The sequence below is a fragment of the Cnephaeus nilssonii genome (assembly GCF_951640355.1).
Source record: "Cnephaeus nilssonii genome assembly, chromosome: 4".
Taxonomy (NCBI): domain Eukaryota; kingdom Metazoa; phylum Chordata; class Mammalia; order Chiroptera; family Vespertilionidae; genus Cnephaeus; species Cnephaeus nilssonii.
In genome coordinates, this window is record NC_137075.1 from 91,221,540 (window position 1) to 91,244,611 (window position 23,072).

The window sequence follows — 23,072 nt, forward strand, 5'->3', positions numbered from 1 at the left end:
GGGGGAAAAAGAGCAACTGGTCTCAAGCAACAAGGAAAATCAGCTCATTTGCAAAGACTGTTATTTAATGAGGCTTCTTGGTGACTTTTCAGATATAATTTTAGACTTTAAAAAGGAATATTTTACCTTTGCACTCTGCTGTAGGAGCTCAAGAAGAAGAAAGGGAAAACATTAACTGTGTTTATTTGTTTCCTGCATAAGAAGTTTGATCACTTAGATTGAAGTGTTGCTAAACAGGTGATGAGCCCACAGACAGGCCAGGGAGGAAGTAGCCTTACCCTTGGATCCAGGACTCCAGTCTCCCAGGCTAAGTTCATTATCAGTACAATCAGTTGAAAGGAAAAGAAAGAACTATTTGAAGAAAAAATTGTCTTGTAATGCAGGCTTCAGAGCAGTAACCGAGTGAAAATAATGCTAGAACATTTCTTATTTATTTGTTTAATCAGTGTCTCTTTGAGTCCACCTCTTCTTTCACTTTATTTACCTGCTTTAGTTGGGTAGTTTCACTTTAAACCATTACCCCTCCCCCACATCCCAAGGATAGTGTTAAGGCCTGTCTCATTGAAAGGGAATGGCTTCTCCTTTTATAACAGACCACTTAAAATGCAAATCAATGATTTCTTCTTTCTGGAAGCTTTCCTGGATTTTTGTGCCCCTATTTTGAAATGGAACTCTTCTCCAGTCCTCCTAAACCCAATGCACAGAAATGACCACAAAGTCACACTGCCAGGAAATGGTCCAGACCATCTGGTTCAACTGTTTTCTGCCTCTAAGGCTGGAAAGGAATTTTCTCAGCATTCAAAAGGTACTCTGAACTTTCTCCAGAAGAAGCCAGATCATCCTAGCACTAGGAAATAATACTAGCTAATAATAGCTAATACATACAGATTGCTTACCATGTCAGGTGTTTTACAGCTAGTGTAGAGTACAGATAAAGAGTATGACTTCCAGATCCAGGGACATTGGGTTCAAATCCTGCTATTTAATCTCTATGTGACTTTAGTCAGGTTATTAATCTTTCTAATCCACAATTATCTCTTTTATAAAATGAGAATAATTATAGCTATTGTGAGTTGACAGGGTTAAATGAGACAGTCTAAGGCATAGCACTTATTATAATACCTGACATAAACTAAACTATAAATTATTATTTATTATTCTTATTACTTTTATTTTCATTTCTTATCTTCATATGTTTAAATGTAATTTTCAACACCCTGTTATATGGCAAGGATCATAGACTCTGAAGTGGGTGCACAGTAAACCTGGTGGCTGAAGACCAATGATATGATAAGTATGATAACCTGGCACTTAGGTTGAAGTGTTGCTAAACCCATTTCTTCTCCATACAATGGGTTTTAATTTTGTCTTTGCTCAAGAAACTGCTTTAGACTGATATCCTTCTATTTTTTAATTAGAGCGTGATTATATCAGATTTCCCCAATTTTGAACTTTTATAATCTAGGAAAAGAGAAAGACAGAATTTTATTTCAGGATTGTTTAAAGGTGAATACCTTGCCTACCCATATTAAATGCATTCTGTTTCTTGTCTATTCTCTCTCTCTCTCTCTCTCTCTCTCTCTCTCTCTCTCTCTCTCTCTCTTCCTCTTTCTCTCTCTTACCCTCTCCCCTATCTCTATATCCCTCCCTGTACCCTTTTCTTTCTCTCTCTTTTTCACACACACACCCTCCCAGAATATTTCATCTACCTAAAGGAATGTTATGAGGAAATATAGAATTTGCTTGCATAAATTACTGTGAGCTGTTCCAAGGAAAGGTAAAATTCCCAGCTCTGGGAGCAGTTTGTTTGTTTGTAGCACTATTCCTAATAATAATTACTGCTGTCATTAGTCAACTTCAGGTATCACTGTTTTTTTTTGTGATAATACTTATCAAACTGTTAACAATTACAGGGAGCTCCCCAAATTCTGCAAGCTCCATGCTAAATCGCCAATGCCATTTCCTGTAGTAGAGCGCCCCCTAGCACCTCCACATACCTCTCAGTTTAATTTGCTCTTTGAGATACTGAAAACAGGTATTCTATAGATCAGTGGAAGCTTTCACCATTAAGGGATCTAGGTTCTACAAGAACTTAAGTGGCCAGCATTAGCCTCCTGATATTTATTAATTTGATTTCATAGCAACCGGAGTAGGAAGGAGAGTTTTTGGAGAGCCTAGCTTCTGCAAAGCAAAGCAGGAGGCTTTGTCTCAGGTCATATTTGAATTAAAATGTCCCATTAATTTTTCAAGTCAATTTAATTCTCTTAACCTATAATTATCTTTCTTTGAAGGAATTACAGTAAAGGAGTGGGCAGAATTTTTAAAAGATTGTGTGTGTGTGTGGGGGGGGGGATAGAAAAAGAGACAGAGAGAGACAGACAGACAGAGAGAAGCACATTAGAGGCTGGCTGACTTCAGGTTTATGAAGTTCACCTCTTAGTTTATCCATGAAATTAAGAGGATTTGGCTGCTGTCTTATTTGTGTTTAATTTGGATAGCCTACCTTGGCATTAGACAAAATATTAGGGTCCCTTTTTAAAGCTTTCCATGTCTGGGAAGTATATGGTAGGCTCATGCAACAGAAAATAAGAGTGTATTGCTTAAACCTCTCTCTGAAGGCAGGGAGGGCGAGGAGGTGGGAGATATTTTAAAAATAAGACATGCTGCTAAATTCCCTGCCAACCTCCGTTCATGCCGAGTGGAGTGTAAGTAACAAGTATCAAATAGTTCTTCCAGATGTCAGCTATTTAAAGAGGCATGTGCTAGAAGTTCTGTGGACAGCCACTGTCTTATCCCTGGTAATGGTGATGGTGATGGTGGTGGTCATGGCGGTGGTGGTGGTAGTGGTGGTGACATGGTGTTGGAGGTAGATGTCTGCCTTAAAGAAACTTTATCAACAGCAAATGCATGTGGGAATGTGCGTGTGCATTTGGGAAGTAAAAACAATTATGCAGGAGAAGAAATGACTTAACTCAGGAATGATTTAAACAGTGTGGGTAACATCTGATTTTTAAATGTATGAAGCAAGAAGAACATCAAGAGCCTCACTCCCTATAAAATGATCATATTGTCCTTGAGAAATTGGCTTATAGGCCAAGAAATTGTACAAGGAGATAAATGATTCTTGAAATTTCATTTTAAATGTTTTTCTATTGTTTTATGTAAACCAAACAGACTGAAACAAATGAGTTATGACTATTCTCCTTGTAATGTTTTGGATCCCAGGTTAAGGACTTCTTATAGGAGAAAGTAAGTGGACCTGTTTTCAATAGTAATGACTGGGATACAAAGACAGGGTACGTCCTGCTTCTAGTTGTCAGAATTTGTAGCATTGGTGACTTAATCTTTATTATACTGAATGCCCCTCCCCGCTTCACCAGCTTATTTGGTGTTTTCTTATCACATTCATGCTTAAAACTCTCTGCAGAAGGCCATAAATTTTTAAAAACAATCTGTTCTCCTTCATTTGCTACAAATTCAGACTTGATTCCTTTCCTTAATTCCAGCCTCAGCTTTGCTATTACTTAATAACTAGAGGAGCTTCAAAATATGTCATTTTATCATGTCTCTGAGAGTTACTTCTCCAGGTTTTATGTGGAAGTGAAATAAGCTAGTTTTTAGCTCTTGGCTCATTGTTGGTGACAAACTTACTTAATTAGTCCTTACTTTTTGGTTGGAGATGAATCTGGGCTGAACTCTTCCTACTATATTGTGTGAATCAGACACCCAAATAAAAACACTCTCCTGAGGGAGAAGACAGGTAGGCTGAGAAAAGAGGGGTGCTTAAGTGTAGGTAGTATTTCTAGAAAAGAAAATTTGGCTTTTTCCTTTAACCCTCCCCACCCATCTCTCCCCTTTGAGGAATATAACAAACTGAAAATATCTTTTGGTTATGCCAAACACAGTAGGGTCAGATGTCTTCAAGCAAACTGACTTTGAGAGACATCTTAGTGGTGATTTGTGTGTGTGTGTGTGTGTGTGTGTGTGTGTGTGTGTGTGTGTGTGTGTTTTCTTGCCTTTTATTTTCTGGATTCTTCTGTAGCCATATCAAGTGGACACATTTTCAGAAAGAGTTAAGAGGCCATTGAACAGAGAAAAATTATAATCTGTGTAGTCACTGTGTGCCTGCTTATAAAATGGTCCCATATCCTATCTTTAGTTAGTCCCTTTAGTGGGGCAGGAGAAACTAGGAGCTTTTGTTTATGATGTTAAATAAGGAACACCATGTGTCAGTGTGGAAGTGAAATAAGCTAGTCAAAAGGAGTGCACTTCCTTATCTGCTTTTTACAGCCACAGGAGAGGGGGTGTTGGTCGGAAGTTCTACTTCCAAACGTTATTCCTACCTTCTGATTCACCTGGTCTCATATAGAAAACTGTCTTTCCAATGAAGAACTAGTTCTATTGTCAGCAAGTGTAGCTTCTCTGGTGTTTTTCTAAGACCCTTCTCTGTAGAGAATATCACTATGGTTCTGGCATGAGTAGTGCTTCAGTATTTTCTCCATATATATTTATACCCAGTTTTCCTTCTTCCACTTGGAGTCATAATATTGAATGAAAACTGAGCCCAAGATTGGTATTCTGGGGTCTTCTGGATGGAGTGCTTAGATATCTTTAATATGTTACATGAAAGGCAAGAACTTGGTAAGAAAGTCCATTTTATTTCTTCTATTCCTTCTCCCCACCTTTCTCTTTAGTTGTCATGGGGTGCACAATACCACTCAGTCAACTATACCGAAGGCAACTGCTGATAAACTTGAACTTTGGAATGTCATGGGTTACGGGCTGCCCTGAAATTTTCTCAAGACTTACAAGTGTATTATTTTGTTTTGTATTTTTCTAATATTTTTTATATGTAAAAACATATATCTTCCCTATTATTATCTTAAAGAGATACCAGACATGTTTAGCATAAACAAATATATATATATATATATATATATATATATATATATATATATATATACTATATGTTTTATTATTTTTTATTAAATTTATCGGGGTGACATTGGTTAATAAGATCATATAGGTTTCAAATGTACATTTCTATGATACATGATCTGTATATCGCATCATGTGCCCATCACCCCAAGTCAAACCATCTTCCATCACCATATATTTGGCCCCCTTTACTATCCCCAACCACCTTCCCTCTGGTAACCACCATACTGTTGTCTGTGTCTATTAGTTTTAGTTTTATATTCCACATATCAACCTATCATATACTATATGTTTAAAAGTGATTCATATATAAGTATATCCTATTTTACAAGGGTCTAGGCAAAATTCAGTAACATTGTTAGAATGAAAAATAAAAGACAGGTAAGTCTTAGGATCCTAACAGGTAGGAAAGATGATATGTCTAAATAGAGCAGTAAAAATAAAGTAACTAATAATAAAAATAAAATAGGAAAGAAAATGTGTCTTCATTTAAGGCTAACAGAACTAGGCTAAGCCAGAAGACAGAGAGGCCTGTATTGGGGAGTACTTTTGACAAGTCCCTCACCCTCACCCCCACAGCAACCCACAACATAGGTGTATATTGTCTCTGCATGATTAAGTATCGGGTGCTATTCTGCCTTTCTCAGTTTGGGGGCTGAATTCCTCAGCATCCTTGCCACATTACAAAAATAGAAAGCCAGATATCATAGTCATACCACCACCCACTTGCCTCCCACAGCGTTCACAGAAGAGCAGGCAGGCCTCAGTTTTCAAAAGGGTTGTATTTCAAAAGTTACTTTATGAATTCACAGAGCTCACATTATGTTTTCCCAGAGACAGAATGTATTCTATTTCCAGAACACAAATACCAATTAACCCAGGACATTCCCAATAATCTAGTCTAGAACTACTATAATCAAGTACCTGGTCACATAGGAAATACTTTCTTAAGGGATGTGTTTCTAGTTTGGAATTCTAGTTTGGGATGTCACAAACACATTTCTTACCACTGGACATTTGGTAACAAGATCTGGGATACCCGACCACCACTTTCTGCTCCAAAGACTCCATTCAGGGCAGTTCTTGTATCTGGGTCAAGGTGGGGGTTAAGAAAGGATTCAAAAACAAGAAAGGTGTTCCAGCTGGAAAAGGTATGGTGGGGTGCTGGACTAGATGTCCTGGAATGGAGTGAAGAGGATAGTTAGATATATTTGAGGAGAATAAGAGGAGCAGAGGGGATGGGGAGTTGAGGGGAGAAGGGATGGAAGTTGAAGGAGTGGGGCTTTGGTGGTTAATAAAGGAGAGAAGCCTGGAGGTCTCTGTGGAGCACCCAAGCCTCTATGTGTCAGAAAAGTAAGCAAAGTTGATTGAGATGCACGCTACACAGTCAATACCTTCTGTAGAAGGATGAGATAGGAGTGTATGCAGCTTAGCATTCACAGAGAGGATCTTTTCAGCCTCACACTAGAAATTTAGCAAGAGCACAGGAAGGAGGGATTTATTCTGACGTGAAGATTAGAAAACATTTCTTAGAAGAGAAAGCATTCTGAGTACCCCTGAGGATTTTAATGGCCTGAGATAGGTAGGGGATCAGATAAGCAGAGTCGAGTGGTGAGATCAAAGTCTGGAGGTGGAGAGGTACAGGGGAGTGGCAGAGAATGAAGACCTGCCTACAGAGGAGAAGGTTAGGAAGATGGGAAGTCATGAGTTTAACTTCTGGATTGGGTTTTCTTCAGCACCATATACTCTCCTTGGCTTCCAAAGAAACCCAAGCCCCACAGGCAAGCAGCAGCTGTAGTTGGGTAGAAAGAGTGAGGATGAGAAGGGGTACTGAGGAGAGGGTAGAGTGAGGATGGGAAGGGTACTGAAGTGAGGGTCTGGGAATCTGAGAATCTGGCAGTGAGGGACTAGTGATCAAGAAGTTTTTTTCCTACTTATTGTCCTTTCTCTTGCCCAAATGCCACCCAGTCTGTGTGACTTCAGATGCTGATTAGGTGGGAGAAAAGAGAGAAGCATGTTTTTGGAGTTGAGATTATGCCTTAGGATAGCCCAAACTTCAGCAGCAGGGAAACACTGGGTAGGGGTGTAGTGGGGAAGTGGTTACAAGATATGGGGCAGACCTGGCATGCTGGTTAACACATTGTAAGAAGCACTGAGTCTGTATTACATGAAATGACCATCAGCTCTGCTTTCTCAGATCCCTCCTTCCCACAGCTTCCCTAAAAAGGACAAGTGAAGGGCCCAATTCTGAAATTTTCCCTTATGCAACATTAACCCTTGCAATATGGATGCTAAGGTGGAGGTACTCTGAATTCTGAGACATGGGTAAAAATGAGAAGGAAAAGAAGAAAAAGTTTTTGCAAACACTTTTGAAAGGTATAAGTATTTTGTTAAAAAGTGGAAATGACCACTTTTGCTTCAGGAATTAGGGGAGGGGAGAAATGTAGACAGGGAGGCAATCATGCTGACTGCAAGTGCTGCACATATAAGAAGCCCTTCAAAGCAGAGAGAGCCAAAAAAAAAAAAAAAAAAAGCAGAGAGAGCCTTGTATTTCGGAGAAGGCAAATGGCTATTGACATTCATGGAGGCCTGGAGGAAGTGGGAGGTTCCTGGGTCAATATCAGCACAGAGACTAACCAGGTAAAAGGGGCTCTCAGCCTCCTCTTTCATTATTGGCTTTTAGGACCAGCCTGTATGACTACTGCTGGGGTTCCGTCTGGGAGGGGTGTGTGTGCGTGTGTGTGTGTGTGTGTGTGTACTAGTATGTGAGTGTGTGTGTGCAGCACTGTCTCTGGCTTATATGCTTGACCCCACTCTTAAAGATGGACTACTGGGGAAATGGATTTCCAGTCACTCACTGTCTCTTGACTATGTGTAAGTGGAAGGACACAAGACTTTATATTCATAGCAACTTGGAAGTTATAATGTTAAGCCTTAACATTTTTAATGGAATTATCTTGTTAGCCACATGTATAGAAACCTATGTTGTCATTCATAAAAACATCACATCTATATAACATACTGTGCAAGTATGAGCATACGTTAAAAAATTTTACCAACCCTACCACCTAAATAAACATGTTAAAATTGGGGTATTATCTATATCTTGATACACTTTGAAAGGTTGAAGGATACTTCTTTACCTTAGCTGAGTTCAGGAGAAATAGGTGAAATGCTAAATTTCTATGAAAAGAAGTTTGGTATTGTTGTAAAGTGTGTTGGTGCACGTGCGCGCTTGTGTGTGCACTCTTCACTAGTAACCAGATATAATCAGGAACATGATAACAATCAAATTAGGAGGCAGGGGATTTGTATATCATTTTTACTAGTGTTTTTATGCATTTTTTGAGCACTTTCTCTCTCTAGAATTTACTTTTCTTATCTGTAAAATGAGGGTTTTGAAGTAATCAGTGGTTCTTCAGCATTTGGAGATTATAAACTTCTTTAAAAATCCGAAGAAATGTTTCTTTCCAGAAAAAAAATGCACACCAAGACTAAATTGAATTTAGTTTCAGGAAGTAATTTTGCATTTTTAGGGCTATAATATAAAACCATAGAAATTGTACACAACATAAGTAGGTATGCAAGGAGATGGCCATCATTATGGCAGTTCCTTGAACTCCAGGTTAAGAACTCTGTATCCAAATAAACTCTAAGGTTCTTTATGGATCTGAATGTCTCTTATTCTACAAATACTATTATTTTTACCAACAAGCCTACATTAGTCAGCTCAAGCTGCACAACAAAATACAACATATTGGATGGCTTAAACAAGAGAACTTGATTTTCTCACAGTTTTGGAGCTGAAAGACCAAGATCAAGGTGTCAGGGATTAGATTTCTCCTAAAGCCTCTTTCCTTGGTTTGCCTATGGTCACCTTCTCTCTGTGCCTTTGGATGGCTTTTTTCTCTGTGACTACACACTCCTAGTGTTTCTTCCTATTCTTATAAGGACACCAGTCCTATTGGATTAGGGCCCTCACTTTTATGACCTCATTTAATATTAACTATCTCTTTTTTATATTTATTTTTATTTATTTCCGAGAGGAAGGTAGAGGGAGATAGAAACATCAATGATGAGAGAGGATCATTAATCCGCTGCCTCCTGCATGCCCCCTACTGGGGGTGAAGCCTGCATCCCAGGCATGTGCCCTTGACCGGAATTGAACCTGGGACCCTTCAGTCCACAGGCCAATGCTCTATCCACTGAGCCAAAAAAGACTAGGGCTATCGCTTTAAGGGCCCTTTCTTTAAACAGTGGGGGTTAGGACTTCAGCATATGAAATTTTGGGAACACAATTCAGTCCATAACAAACCCAAACAGGGAGTAGTAGTTAACAACTAGGTGAATAAAAACATCTTTTATTGACCCTCCACGTCAAAAACATACACAAATAAGCCTATCAAAAATCAGAATAAAATATGTTTGTTTTTTTAAAATTGGGATTTATAATTGCTAACCAAAATCTATCTGCTACTGTTTTTATTAGAGAGGACACTTTCGCACAAGTTTTTTTATGGAGTTTTTTGTTATTGTTGTTTCGTTTTGTTTTGTAGTAAAAGAAAAAAATAACTTAAAACAAACTTGATGTTGTAAAGATAAAATAACTTTGTTTGGAACTGGTCATCAAGAATCCTGGTCAGGTGTTGTACATATGGGGGGAGGGAATGAATTAGGATAGACAGAATTATAATAACCTATAAATATTTTTAGTTTTGGTTTTCCTTTGAGCCATGCATATAATCATCTTCCTATGATGTAAGTCAAGCTACCCAAAGTCTCTTCTGCATCTGGTGGGTGGGGGTGGGGACAGTTTGGGGTTGCTATTTCTGCTATTCTCAATGTTCCTTTAACTGCAGTGGGAGAGCGGAGGCTGAGGAGAAAAGGCCAAGAGTTTCTTGTAGTTGTTTAAATGTATCATTGCTCCCCCAGGGCCACTTTTAGTAACCACCATTTGCTGAGTAACTCCTAAAGCAACCAGCATCCTACACCACTCCGAACTCCCCTTGTCCCAGCAGTAGCTAAGAATGAGAGATAGTCAAGGAGAAGATGATTCAAAAATTTGCTGGATGGTGTTATTCCTAAAGGTTCACCTCTGTGGCTGTTTAATTTACTCAGTAATGAGTCAAGCCTGTTCTAGTGGTATTACAGACCCTCCTAGAATAGGCAGCACTGGCCAGTAACTCACTGTCCTTTTGTCCTTTTCTCTCTCTTTGGATGCACTGACCTTTCTCTGTTCATCTTCTGAACACCAACAAGGTATACATTTTAGGAAATTACATCTATCAAGCACGGTGACTCCCTCTGGGATGTTTTACTCCCCCCTCATGCCCTCTCTTGGATGAAATGGCTCACTCTCTGCTTGAATTGGGCTAAGATATATGCTGCTGAAGACTGCTGCCTCCCATCCCTCTTCCACCAGCCCTCCCTTGTGAATTCTTTTCTTGAATCCCAAGAATCCACAGGAAATACCTTGTTATCTACATTCATTTGCTTGAAATTAACAGGTGGGTGGTTGGCCAAGCCAGGCAGGAGAGAAGTACAGCGGGGAAAATAAGCAGTAGGTGTAAGCTTGCCAGCAGGTATTATTACTCCAAAGTTGTACAGCTTGTTAGTCTCAGCTTCTATTATAAAAATTTAAATTAAAAAAGACACTGAGAATCTACATGAGATCGTCTATGGTTTAAGTGAGTTGCCTAATGTATGACAATTAATGTCAGAGCCAAGAATTAAAATCCAGATATTTCCATTTCTAATATAGGATGACATTACATTTATCAACCACACCACGTTAAATAATTGGAAATCATACACAATAGAGTTCTCTCTTCATTAGTTTAAAACTTGGTTTAATAGGACAAAAATATGGTCTTTCTTCTGGTATAACTTTTTAGAAGCCTTCTGATTCTCTTTGGCTTCAAGTTATGTATACATGCTTTGTGGCTTCTTTCTCTTTTTTATTGCTTATAATAAGCTTTCTTATTGTTGTAACTGATGGTATTGCTCATATCAAAGGTATTTTTCTGAATATTGTTTCCAGGATTTTCATGGAGAGAGCATAAAACGTCAGAGAGCATATTGGTAGCATTTAGTTTCAATGTAAAGCAAAAGACTGGCACTCTCAAGAAATGAACGTCTCTATTCAGAAAACAATAACAAGAATGATGTCAATGTTCTGGGGACTCAGTCTGACCTACAATAGAAAAGGAGCAACTTCTTAGATAAAGAGAGCTTGGCTGTGGTTTGTGACAGGAATACAGGCAATTAACCTATTTTTTTCATATTTCCTAAGATCAACAATTTTATGAACATCACCTTGTTATCTGGATATGGGATGTATTGTGGATTATCCACCAATTTAATGTAACCCTAGGTTGCCTTTCCCATTATCAGATAGTGAACACAAACTATGTTTAATTTCTAAATTGTACATTGCCCAAGCACCACGTAATGCATGTCAATATCTAATGCAAATGCTTTGGGCTTCATTTATTTCCAGTGTCAACAATTGAAGTTTTTTATATGAAAACTTAGAATGTTTGCAGTAAGTATTGCTCAAGTACCTGCTGGGAGGTAAAGGACAAGGGATGTATAAATGGTCATCTAGTAGCCAATACTCAGACAATCATGTGTATGTCATTTGTTTTATTTCATTTTAGAGCCAGCACTTTGGCATGAGTCTTGAGTAGCTTGTGATGAACATTATTATTAAAAATAAAAAGAAGAGAATTAGAAAAAATAATTTGATCACAGGTCTCTACATCTGCATTCTGGAAAAGAGACAAAGGCAATGTAGAAAACCAGCATCAGCCTCTTAGTGTGTGACTTGGAGGTTGCACACTTCACTTGCATAGCAATTTAGCAACTGAAGAGTAAGGTGATTTAGACCATAGATTCAGTAGATAAGTGATTTGGGTTCAAATACTGCTTCTATATGAATATGGGCAAGTCACAATATATGCCTCCTTTTCCTCAGTTGTAGAATATGGACAAAACTAATACCTAGTTTAAAAGCCTTAAGAAAATTTTGGTTATTCTTCTTTTTTTGTTTTGTTTTTATTTATTTATTGTTCTTTATTGATTAAGGTATTACATATGTGTCCTTATTCCCCCATTGCCCCCCCACAACCTCCCGCTCATGCCTTCACCCCCCTAGTGTCTATGTCCATTTATTAGGCTTATATGCAAGCATACAAGTCCCTTGGTTGATCTCTCCCCTCCCCACACCCTCCTCTACCTTTTCTCTGAGGTTTGATGGTCTGATCAATGCTTCTCCATCTCTGGATCTGTTTTTGTTCATTAGTTTATGTATGTTGTTCATTATATTCCACCAGTGAGTGAGATCATGTGATATTTATCTTTCTCCAAATGACTTATTTCACTTAGCATAATGCTCTCCAGGTCCATCCATGCTGTTGAAAATGGTAGGAGTTCCTTCCTTTTTATAGCAGCATAGTATTCCATTATGTAGATGTACCATAGTTGTTTTTTTTTTTTGTTTTTTTTTTGTGTGTGTGTGTGTGTGTGTGTGTGTGTGTATTTTTTTTTTACTCCAGACATGGTTTATTATCATCTTTATACAGTCTACATAAACGTGAACTTGTAGTGACTTGGGTTCAGTTATAACATCTACACTAATAAAAGAGAAACATGCAAATTGACCATCCCTCTGCTACACCCACCAGCCAATCAGGAGTGAGTATGCAAATTAACCCAACATAGATGTCGGTTAATTTGCATACACAGGTGTGAAGCGAAGACTGAAGGCAGCGTAGAAGGAAGCCAAATGCTGCAGAAGGGAGTGAAGCAGCAGAGAAGGGAGTGAGGCAGTGGAGAAGGGAGGGAGCAAGGCAGCAGAGTTGGATACAGGAGGGAATGAGACAGCTGAGACAGGAGCAAAGCCTGCCTCGGTGGGCTTTGCTTCCTTCCCTGCTTTGCTCCGGCCGCAGGAAGCCCTAATCTTGCAGGAATAGGCTCGAGGAAGGCCTATTCTTGCAGGAATCTTCCTGCAACTGGCCTCTAGTAGCATAATAAAAATCATAGCACTGGTCCCAGAAATAAAGCAGGCAATCACCATTCAGTAAACACACTTGATTTATTTTTTTGTATAAAAGGGTTAAGTGTACAACTAAACTTTTTATAAAGAGTTTAGCATGACAAGTACATCTTTACACTTTGCAGAAATAGACATCTCTGCCACTATACAAGCAAACTAGTTAAAGAGTTCATAAGGTTTCACTATGAATGTATACACAGCATTCAGTATACACAGCATTCAGTAGGTTTGTGTCAAAAAGGTAAATTTCTGACCAAAATACTTCATTTTAAGTAACTGAATACTGGATCCTTCTGGTAGTCACACTCCACCTTTGAAAAAAAAGGCAAAGTCTGCTGAAATTGGGCAACTCCTTGTGATTTTAAAGTGTTTGCTTTCCATGGTGGGGAGAGTATATAAAGAAACCTTCAGACTTCAGAAAGGGCATTGAAAAGTCTTTTTTTTATAAATAACTATTCTCACAGTCCAGGCCAGAAACACACTCTGGGACAGAGGGCTGATCCTTCCAAGTCTTGCTTCCATGTTTTAAAAAGGCCCATTCAATGCGCTGTCCTCCTTGTGAGAGTTTGAAAAATAAGTTCCTGCGGATTTGTTGTTGTGCAAAGCAAAGAAAAAAAGTCCTGGCTACCATACTCAGCCACAGAGCACTTTGCTGTCATTTGACATGAACTCAGAAGGGAATTCAGAAGCCTGCAGGGACAGGATGCTGATGTTCTTGTTCAGGGTGGTCAGCGGAGTCCAGGATGCCTGGCTCTGCCTGGGCCACTGACAATGGTGGTGTGCGAGTCCAGGGCGATCTGCAGTCCAAGATGTAGTCGATGATGTGCTGCAGGATTTCCATCTTGCTCACTTTCTTGTTATGGGGGATGCTGGGCACCAGCTCCTTGAGCTTGCAGAAGCAGTCATTCATGTACAGCAGGCTCATCGGATCGTCCACCGTGGTTTTGCTGAGGGAGATGCCCAGGCTGTGGTCCGAAAGGCTGTTTTTCCTAATGAACCTCACTGGACTGAAGGCTTTCATGCTGGTCACTGGGAAGGAAGGAGAGACCAGGAGGGAGCGAACTGCCCTGGATCTTAGGCTACCACCGCCTTCTAAGGTGCCAGTGCTCAGAATGTACCACAGTTTTTTTAATCCAGTCATCTGCTGATGGGCACTTAGGCTGTTTCCAAATCTTAGCTATTATAAATTGTGCTGCTTGAACATAGGGGTGCATATATACGTTCTGATGGATGTTTCTAGTTTCTTGGGAAATATTCCTAGAAGTGGGATTACTGGATAAAATAGGAGTTCCATTTTTAGTTTTTTGAGGAAACTCCATACTGTTCCCCACAGTGGCTGCACTAGTCTGCATTCCCACCAGCAGTACATGAGGGTTCCTTTTTCTCTGCATCCTCCCCAGCACTTATCATTTGTTGATTTGTTGATGATAGTCATTCTGACAGGTGTGAGATATTATTCTTGTTATAAAGCCACCACAAACAGGTTGGTAGTGGTGATGGCACTAGTAGTAGTGACAGTATGCTTACTTAGATTTACCCATGTCATACCGGTTCCTTTTACTCACTATTGTTTCTTAAATACTACTTCTTTCTTCTAGGGTTACTTTCTCCACACTGAAATATATCCTTTAGTTGTTATGCCAGTGATAGTTTGAGTGGTAAACTTCCTCAAAATTTCTTTATCTGAAAACGTCTTTCCTCTACTCTTAAATGATTTGCCCAGATAAATAAATTGAGATTGATTTTTTTCACTGTATGGCTATTATATTTATTATTTTGTGGGCTCTACTTACAAAGTAATTTTTTGATTTTAACATTTTTATTTAAGTTGATGATTTTTTGTTTCATTTTGATGAACCAAGGTGATGATTTTTGTTTGTTTGTTTTTCTTGCTAAGGATCCTTAAATATAAGGATTTGCATCACTTAAATCTGAAAAAAATCCCCAACTATTATCTTTTAGAATGTTGCTCTTTTCTTTGTTTTCTCTATTCTCTTCTATATTTTCTAATAGTAGGATGTTAGAGTTTTCATTTGATCTTTCATTAATTTAATCTCTCTCATATTTCCTAAATCTCTTTCTCTCTGTGCTATATTTTAGGAACTTCCCTCAGTTCTGTCTTCCAGTTCATTAAGTGTTTCTTTAGCTACATCTACATAATCCATTCACTGACTTTTAAAAAATATTTCATTGACTGTGTTGCACTTTCAAAATATTTTAGTATTTTCTTTCTTCTGCTCCTCACTATAATACTCATCCCCCTTTGTGGTTTCTGTAATTCATTTAATCATTTCAACCGTATTTATTTTGGCAATTTCTTTCAGATTGTTCTGTTATCTCACATTATTGGGTTCCTGATTCACCCCTGATGTATCTATTAATTCTCTCTCAAGGCAGATTATCTACTTACGGAAATATTATTTTAATTATAATCTTATTTTATATTGATGTTGCCATGGGAATCATACATGTCTCACTCTAGAGTAATATTCTAGAGAAGGGATGGGAAACCTTTTTTTCTGCCAAGGACCATTTGGATATTTATAAATCATTCTCAGGTCATACAAAATTACCAACTTAAAAATTAGCCTGCTATATTTGGTCAAACATTTCATTTACTCACCCCTAATGCCTTGGCAGGGCCAGACCAAATGATTTTGTAGGCCTTACATGGTCCATGGGCCAGACATTCCCCACACTTGTTCTAGAGAAATATTCCAACTTATTCTGACATTGAAGTGTTATGTGATATTAAACAGATCGTTCTTTGTCTCTGTATCTTAGTTTGTCTAATACTCTTAGCTATCTTCTGAATACCTAACTCTCTTTCTCTAGTCTATGATAGCTCCTGAGCAGGAATGGCCTGGTCTTGAGTAGAGAAAGCAGAGTAGTTCTGCTTTTTAGGGTTGCCCCCAGTGAGGTATCTGCTTTTAAAGATACATATCTTATTTAAGGAAATTCTGGTTATTTATGTCCAGTCCATCAAGATTTCCTACTGGGAGGGAAAGGACAATAGGGCAGGCATGTTAGCATACTCTTTCCATTGCAATGGGCTCTTCACAAATATATATATTCCCTCATAGGAATAGCAAATGGAAATTATCAAAAGATTTAGAAGGCATGTCTTTTATGCAGAAGTCTAAATAATTATGATTTAATTAGAGGCCTGGTGCATGAAATTCGTGCATTGGGGGGAGGGTGTCCCTCAGCCCAACCTGCACCCTCTCCAATATGGGACCCCTCGGGGGATGTCCAACTACCTGTTTAGGGATCGGGCCTAAACAGGTAGTCGGACATCCCTTTCACAATCCGGGACTGCTGGCTCCTAACTGCTCGCCTGCCTGCCTGATTGCCCCTAACCGCTTCTGCCTGCCAGCCTAATCACCCCCTAACCACTCCCCTGCCAGCCTGATTTATGCCTAACTGCTCCCCTGCTGGCCCGATCGTCCCCTACTGCCCTCCCCTGACAGCCCGGTCACCCACAAATGCCCTCCCCTGCATATTCCCTCTTTATTAGATAGGGTTTTTTTCTTTAACATATTGGACAGCCCTAACTAATTTGGCTCAGTGGATGGAGCGTTGGCCTGTAGACTCAAGGGTCCCAGGTTCGATTCTGGTCAAGGGCATGTACCTTGGTTGGGGGCACATACCCAGTGGAGAGTGTGCAGGAGGCAGCTGATCAATGTTTCTCTCTTAGATGTTTCTAGCTCTCTATCCCTTTCATTTCCTCTCTGTAAAAAATCAATAAAATGTATTTAAAAAAAAAAAACACATATTGGACAGTGTACCTGCTGTGGTCTTGACAAACCAGTAAAAATGTAAACCCAAACTAAAAGTGTCATAAAATAAACTCCTTAAACAGGAATTTCATGAGACCTTGGGAAGGTGATATCATGTGGTTGTTTCTTCCTTTTTTCCTTCTCTTTCTTTTTCTTGATGTTTCATCTTTTGTCCTTTCTTTCTTTTCTCCTTTTATTCCTTTTCTGTAATCTCTTTCTCTTAACTTTTCTGTTGGTAGAATTGTCAGTACTTTAATCTGTCTTGCTTCCAGAAGACAAAGAAGAGGGAAACACACTGTCATCTGAAGAAAAAGATGATCTAAGTTGGGATCTGTGGTGTTTCTGGTTTTGCTCTTTTCCCGGTTTGTTTGTCATTTCTCCTGGCCCCGGCATCTTTAGGACTTGTGCGTGGGCACTTCTTATTCATGTCTACAAAACTTCCCTTCCTTGGTGAAAACTGTAGGGGAAAAGGCCTTCCTGGGTGGGCTCAAGCCCTTCCCGAGGTGCTGAGGAACCAGGGCAGGGAGCGCCCACCACCGCCATTGCAGAGCCAACCTCCAGACCATGGGGTACTCTCCAGTAATGTAACTGCAATGTCACCATTTGCCTTCAGAAATTAGTTGTAAGTTACTTCTGATGTGAAACCCTACCTCAGATATTTCCTTTGCGGTTTGTAAAGATTTTAAACAAAACCCATTTACCTCCCTAACTTGGTCAGAAGTTTCTACCCAATGGGAGAGGTTTGCTGGGCAGCGTCACCCAGATACCCTCCCCCCCATCTCCAATCACTTGGTTGGGGGCAAGGGAAGTTCAAAGGTGGACCGCCTAGGCTGCCAGTGGGGCAGGATCACTCGCCCGAGTTGCAGGCGCTTCTGAGGCTGAGACCCTGAGGCTATAGGTGTGTGTGTAGGGGATCACTTCATGTGGGCGTAGGCGCTTTTGAGGCTGTGACCCCAGGCTGCCGCTGGGAGGGGATCACTCCGTTGGGGTGCGGGCACCTCCCAGGCTGACACAACAGGCTGCGGCTGGGAGGAGATTGCTCTGTGGGGGTACAGGCACTTCTAAGGCTAAAACCCGAGGCTGCAGGTGTGTGTGTATGGGATCACACCATGGGGAGTGAATTTGTTTTTGTTTTTTATAAAGGGTCAGGAAGGTCTCTGGGCAGCATTCCGCCAGGCCGCTTATTCTGCTGGCTCTCAGCAGCAGCCCTCCCTGGGTCCAGGGGACTCCGGCGGGCCTGAGAGGACTGGGTGCTGCCATCTTGTGGCTATGGGCATCGCCATTTTGTCACGCAATGATGGTTAATTTGCATATTACTCTTTTATTAGCTAGGAGGATTGTTTATTAGAGAGAAGAAAGAGATAAAATAAAGAACTCTTCCAGATCCCAAAGTAGACTGAGATGGTGAGAGTTCCACCTTACAATGGGCAATGATTACTTATACAGCAGTGCTGGGATGGTATCTGGTTCTGAGAGCATGGTGAGCTTTATTATGTTGCAGTTGGCTTGAAGGGTATTTGTGGGCAGGATGCAAAGAAGCTGGTCCCCTTTCTATGGTCAGAGAGAATTCAATGGGTCAGGTAGCACATGAGGTGGCTTTTCCATTCTATTTTGGAATTTCAGGAGGAGCTTTCTGCTTACCCACTCCTCTTGAGATTTGAATCAACAAGATAAGAATCCTATCTGCAGGGATAACTCTCAAGGAGTCACCAAGGAGAAAAAGAGAATCCTATCTAATAAAAGAGTGATATGCAAATTAACCATCACTCCGCCACACCCATCAGCCACGCCCAACAGCCAATCAGGAGCGATTATGCAAATTAACCCAACCAAGATGGCTGCAGCCATGGAGAGAGCAGGAGGGAGGCTTGGGTTTCCCCGGCAATAGAGGAAGCCAAGCTTTCTGCACACCCTGGCCAGACCCAGGCCTCCGCTTAAGGCTACAAAGTTTCAATTATAGAAGATAAATCCTAACAAAAATGGCGGCAGCCACAGAGCTGGAGAGAGCAGGCTAGGGTTGCCCCCAGCGATGGAGGAAGCCAAGCTTTCCACCTGCCCTGGCCAGCCTAGGCTTCCACTCCAGGCTACAAAGTTTAAATTATAGAAGGGGAATAGACCCCAACAGAAATGGCTGCCACCACAGAGCGAGCAGTAGGCTTGGCTCTGCTCCAGGCTACAAAGTTTCAATTGTAGTAGATAAATATATCCCAGATACCAGGGCCCCCGCTTGGGTCACCAAGGGGCATGGCCAGCCTGCAAACCACCACAGGCCCCTCGCCCAGGCCGCCCCACGCCCCAAGGGAACCCCCACCCTGATCCGGGACACCCTTCAGGGCAAACCAGCTGGCCCCCACCCATGCACCAGGCCTCTATCCTATCTAATAAAAGAGTAATATGTAGATTGACCATTACTCCAACACACAAGATCAAGATAGCTGCCCCCATGTGGTCAAAGATCCTGCCCCCATGTGGACACAAGATGGCCACCACAAGGTGGCCAGCAGGGGAGGGTAGTTGGGAGGGACCAGGCCTGCAAGGGAGGGCAGTTGGGGGCAATCAAGCCTGCAGGGGAGGGCAGTTAGGGGTGACCAGGCTGGCAGAGGAGGGAAGTTGGGGGCAAACAGGCTGGCAGGGGAGTGGTAAGGGGGTGATCAGGCTGGGAGGCAGAAGTGGTTAGGGGCAATCAGGAAGGCAGGCAGGTGAGCAGTTGGGAGCCAGCAGGCCTGGATTGTGAGAGGGATGTGTGACTGCCATTTAGGGTCCCAGATTGGAGAGGGTACAGGCTGGGCTGAGGGACACCCCTCCCCGCCGTGCATGAATTTCATGCACTGGGCCTCTGATAGTAACAATAATGATAATAACAGTGCCTCACAAACGGTAGATGATCAGTAAATGTGATTACTACTAATAATCATTGATTATTTTCAGTGTTCCAGCCACCATTTATACATGCTTTACATAGATTAACTTTCTAAATCCTTACAACAAATCTATTAGATAGATAGTATGATTACTAGTATTCTCATTTTAAGAGAAGCTGACATATAAAGGGGCTAAGGATATTGTTAATATTTTCACAAGCAGAATCAGGATTTGAACCTAGATAGTCAACCACCAGAGCCCCAAATCTAAATCTGTATACACCCACAAAGTGTCCTCTAAATCTTTGATTTATCACCCTATAAAGATACACATGATATTATTACTTCTGTTACTGTGTACAAGCATTCATTTGGTTCTAGTCCTTAAATCTGGGTAAAGATTTACCTGATTCAGAGGATAGGAAGTTTAGATCTCTGAAATCCAATGTCAACTTAGTGAAGACTAATGGGTTCAAATGTCCAAATCTCTCTAAAGAACAAATTGATTCCTGTCCTTGAATAAAAAGAAAATTTGCTTCCAAGATACAATAATTATACTTGGACTTCAGAGGAAGCAGGTTAAGACTTACACAGGAACATTGCATATTTTCCCCAATCCTTGTAGAAATGTGTAAGATTCCAAGGAAATGGATTACCCAGCCCCATTGATTAAAATTCCAGCGATTTGGGTAAAATTTCCTAAAAGAGATTTTTTTCAACATCCAAACTCCTGATATCCCCATTTTAGCTACAAGGAGGACAAACTATAAGAGGCATAAGTTAAAGGAACAGAAGCAATATGTACATTCCCTAAACTATAAAGTTATATGGGGACATCATTGTCTTTTAAAAAATCAAATACTAGTACATGTAGGAGTGATGCTTAAAAGAATAAAGTTCCCTTTTTATGCCCCCAAATGGAAAATATAATCAAAATCTACTTTTCACAGGATGGCTTTCTTAAATAAATGAGCAGAAGGATGAGTTATGCGGCTATAAATAAATCTACTGACTATACTAAAGCAAAGTTTGACTATTTTATAGTGTCCCAGGAACTAGTGAATATACTAGTATTTATAGCTGTGTTAACAGTCACTTTTTTTTTTCAGGATTTTTATTTCACTTCACATTATGAGAGTTTAGTTGTTGTTTTTTTATTTCTCCTTCTCCTTCTTCTTCTTCTTCCTCTTCCTCCTCCTCCTCCTCCTCCTCCTCCTCCTCCTCCTCCTTTTCTTCTTCTTCTTCTTCTTTTTCTTCTTCTTCTTCTTCTTCTTCTTCTTCTTCTTCTTCTTCTTCTTCTTCTTCTTCTTCTTCTTCATCTTCTTCTTCTTCTTCTTCTTCTTCTTCTTCTTCTTCTTCTTCTTCTTCTCCTCCTCCTCCTCCTCCTCCTCCTCCTCCTCCTCCTTCTCCTCCTCCTCCTCCTCCTATTCCTCCTCCTCCTCCTCTTCTTCTTCTTCTTCTTCTTCTTCTTCTTCTTCTTCTTCTTCTTCTTCTTCTTCTTCTTCTTCTCCTCCTCCTCCTCCTCCTCCTCCTCCTCCTCCTCCTCCTCCTTCTCCTTCTTCTTCTTTCCACACTTACCTTTGGAACTCTGCAGAGAGAGAGAGAGAAAGTAAGGATGCCTACACTTTGTATTTAGAAAAAGAGGACCCTCACCTAAGAGTTTATACAGACACAGACTGCTCGACGCTTTCTGTGTCTGCACAGTCATATTAGATGTGTCTGTGACAAACAATGTGACAGGTGTCTACTGTTGGCAGTGAGGTGGAAAGTCAGTGTCTGCACAGGTGAGAAGAGGCATATGCAGGGACAAAATGTATTGTGAGAGACTGACAGGGCAACTTCACATTAGGTTCCTGGCACCTGATACCATTAAGTATTATCACGAGGCTTATTGTAGAAGCCAAACGATTCTTCAGACTACTTAATAGCAGAAGTACAGACCAAAGCAAGACAAAGAGGCTCGGATGGGTACAGATTCTTCTACCACACCTTGGAACAGTTTCCTGGGAGGTGGGGAGGAGGGGGAAGTTTTAAAAAGCAGGGGAAGAAGATCTATAATCCCAAATTCTGAAGTCTAGAATAATAGAGAAACCCAGCTATTAACCAGCCAAATCCAGTTACAGGTTTTTTGTTTGTTTAAACTGCATTCCATTCAGAAACTGCAAGTTCCACAGAGTCTGGTTAGGATGTCATGGGGGTTTATCCAAGTGGACCTGTACATGGTTGTCCCTGTGAATTTATTTGTACTTTTCTGTTTTAAATCTGTGTTGAGCATAATGCTTCTATATCTATTGTTCTCCTTTTCTGTCTTAAAAGTGGGTTTACATCTTCATCCTGCAGCTGTGTGCTTCATTCCCAAGTGTTCTCACTCCAGGACCCACTAGGGACAACTCAGGAGAGAAAAGACAGCTGTTGGTGGTAGTGTGGCTGATGAGGAATCCTGTTCAGCTGACCCATAGGTGCAGACAGTGTTTAGAAGGTATCCCTGGAGATTAAAATCTAATCCTATATAACAAAAGGGTAATATGCAAATTGACCCTAACAGCAGAATGACTGGGAATGACCAGTAGCTATGATGTGCACTGGCCACCAGGGGGCAGACACTCAACACAGGAGCTGCCCCCTGGTGGTCAGTGCACTCCCACAACCACAAGCTGGGCTGACAGCTGCGAGTGCAGCAGTGTTGGCGGGAGCCTCTCTCACCTGCTCAGCAGCGCTAAGAATGTCTGACTGAGGCAGTCGGACATCCCACGAGGGCTCCCGAGCTGCCAGAGAGATGTCTGACTGCCAGCTTAGGCCCAATCCCCCGGGGAGCAGGCCTAAGCCAGCAGGTGGACATCCCCCAAGGGGTCCTGGACTGTGAGAGGGTGCAGGCCGGGCTGAGGGACCCCCCGAGTGCACAACTTTTCATGTACCAGGCCTCTTGTATATATATAAAAACCTAAGCAACCATTACCGGTCACTATGATGTGCACTGACTACCAGGGGGCAGACATTCAATGCAGGAGCTGCCCCCTGGTGGTCAGTGCGCTCCCATAGCTGGAGCCATAAGCCGGGCTCATGGCTGGTGAGCAAAGCTACGGAAGCTACTGAGTGGCGGCAGGCACAACAGGGCCAGGATGAGTGGGAGCGACACAGCGCCTGGCCCAGGCTCAGGCTCCTCCCCGACCAGCTGCCATTTTGCACACTGCTAAATCCCTCGGAGGATGTCAGAATGCCAGTTCTGACCGAAACCGGCAGTCTGACATCCCTGAGGTTCTGGATTGCGAGTGGGCGCAGGCCAGGCTGAGGGACCCCACCGGTGCACAAATCCTTATTATATATAATAAGGCTTCCTATTATAAATTCTAATAGACCTGAGAAGAATGTGAATTAGGAAAAGAAATCGAGGTAGGAATGTGCTGACTAGAGGAAGAGACTGGAGGGATAAGAAATAAA

At 41.1% G+C, this 23,072-nt stretch overlaps 1 protein-coding gene and 1 pseudogene across 15 annotated transcripts in view; one reads left to right on the plus strand and one right to left on the minus strand.

Annotated features, from left to right (window-relative positions):
- The window catches only part of NRXN3 (neurexin 3), a gene marked incomplete at both ends in the record, with an annotated part of 1,469,510 nt that overhangs the window by 915,125 nt on the left and 531,313 nt on the right, over window positions 1-23,072 (plus strand). The gene's annotated exons all lie outside the window — the stretch shown is intronic.
- On the minus strand, window positions 13,628-14,015 carry LOC307098583 (DNA-binding protein inhibitor ID-2-like; annotated as a pseudogene). The gene has a single exon. The product of its transcript is annotated as a DNA-binding protein inhibitor ID-2-like (transcript).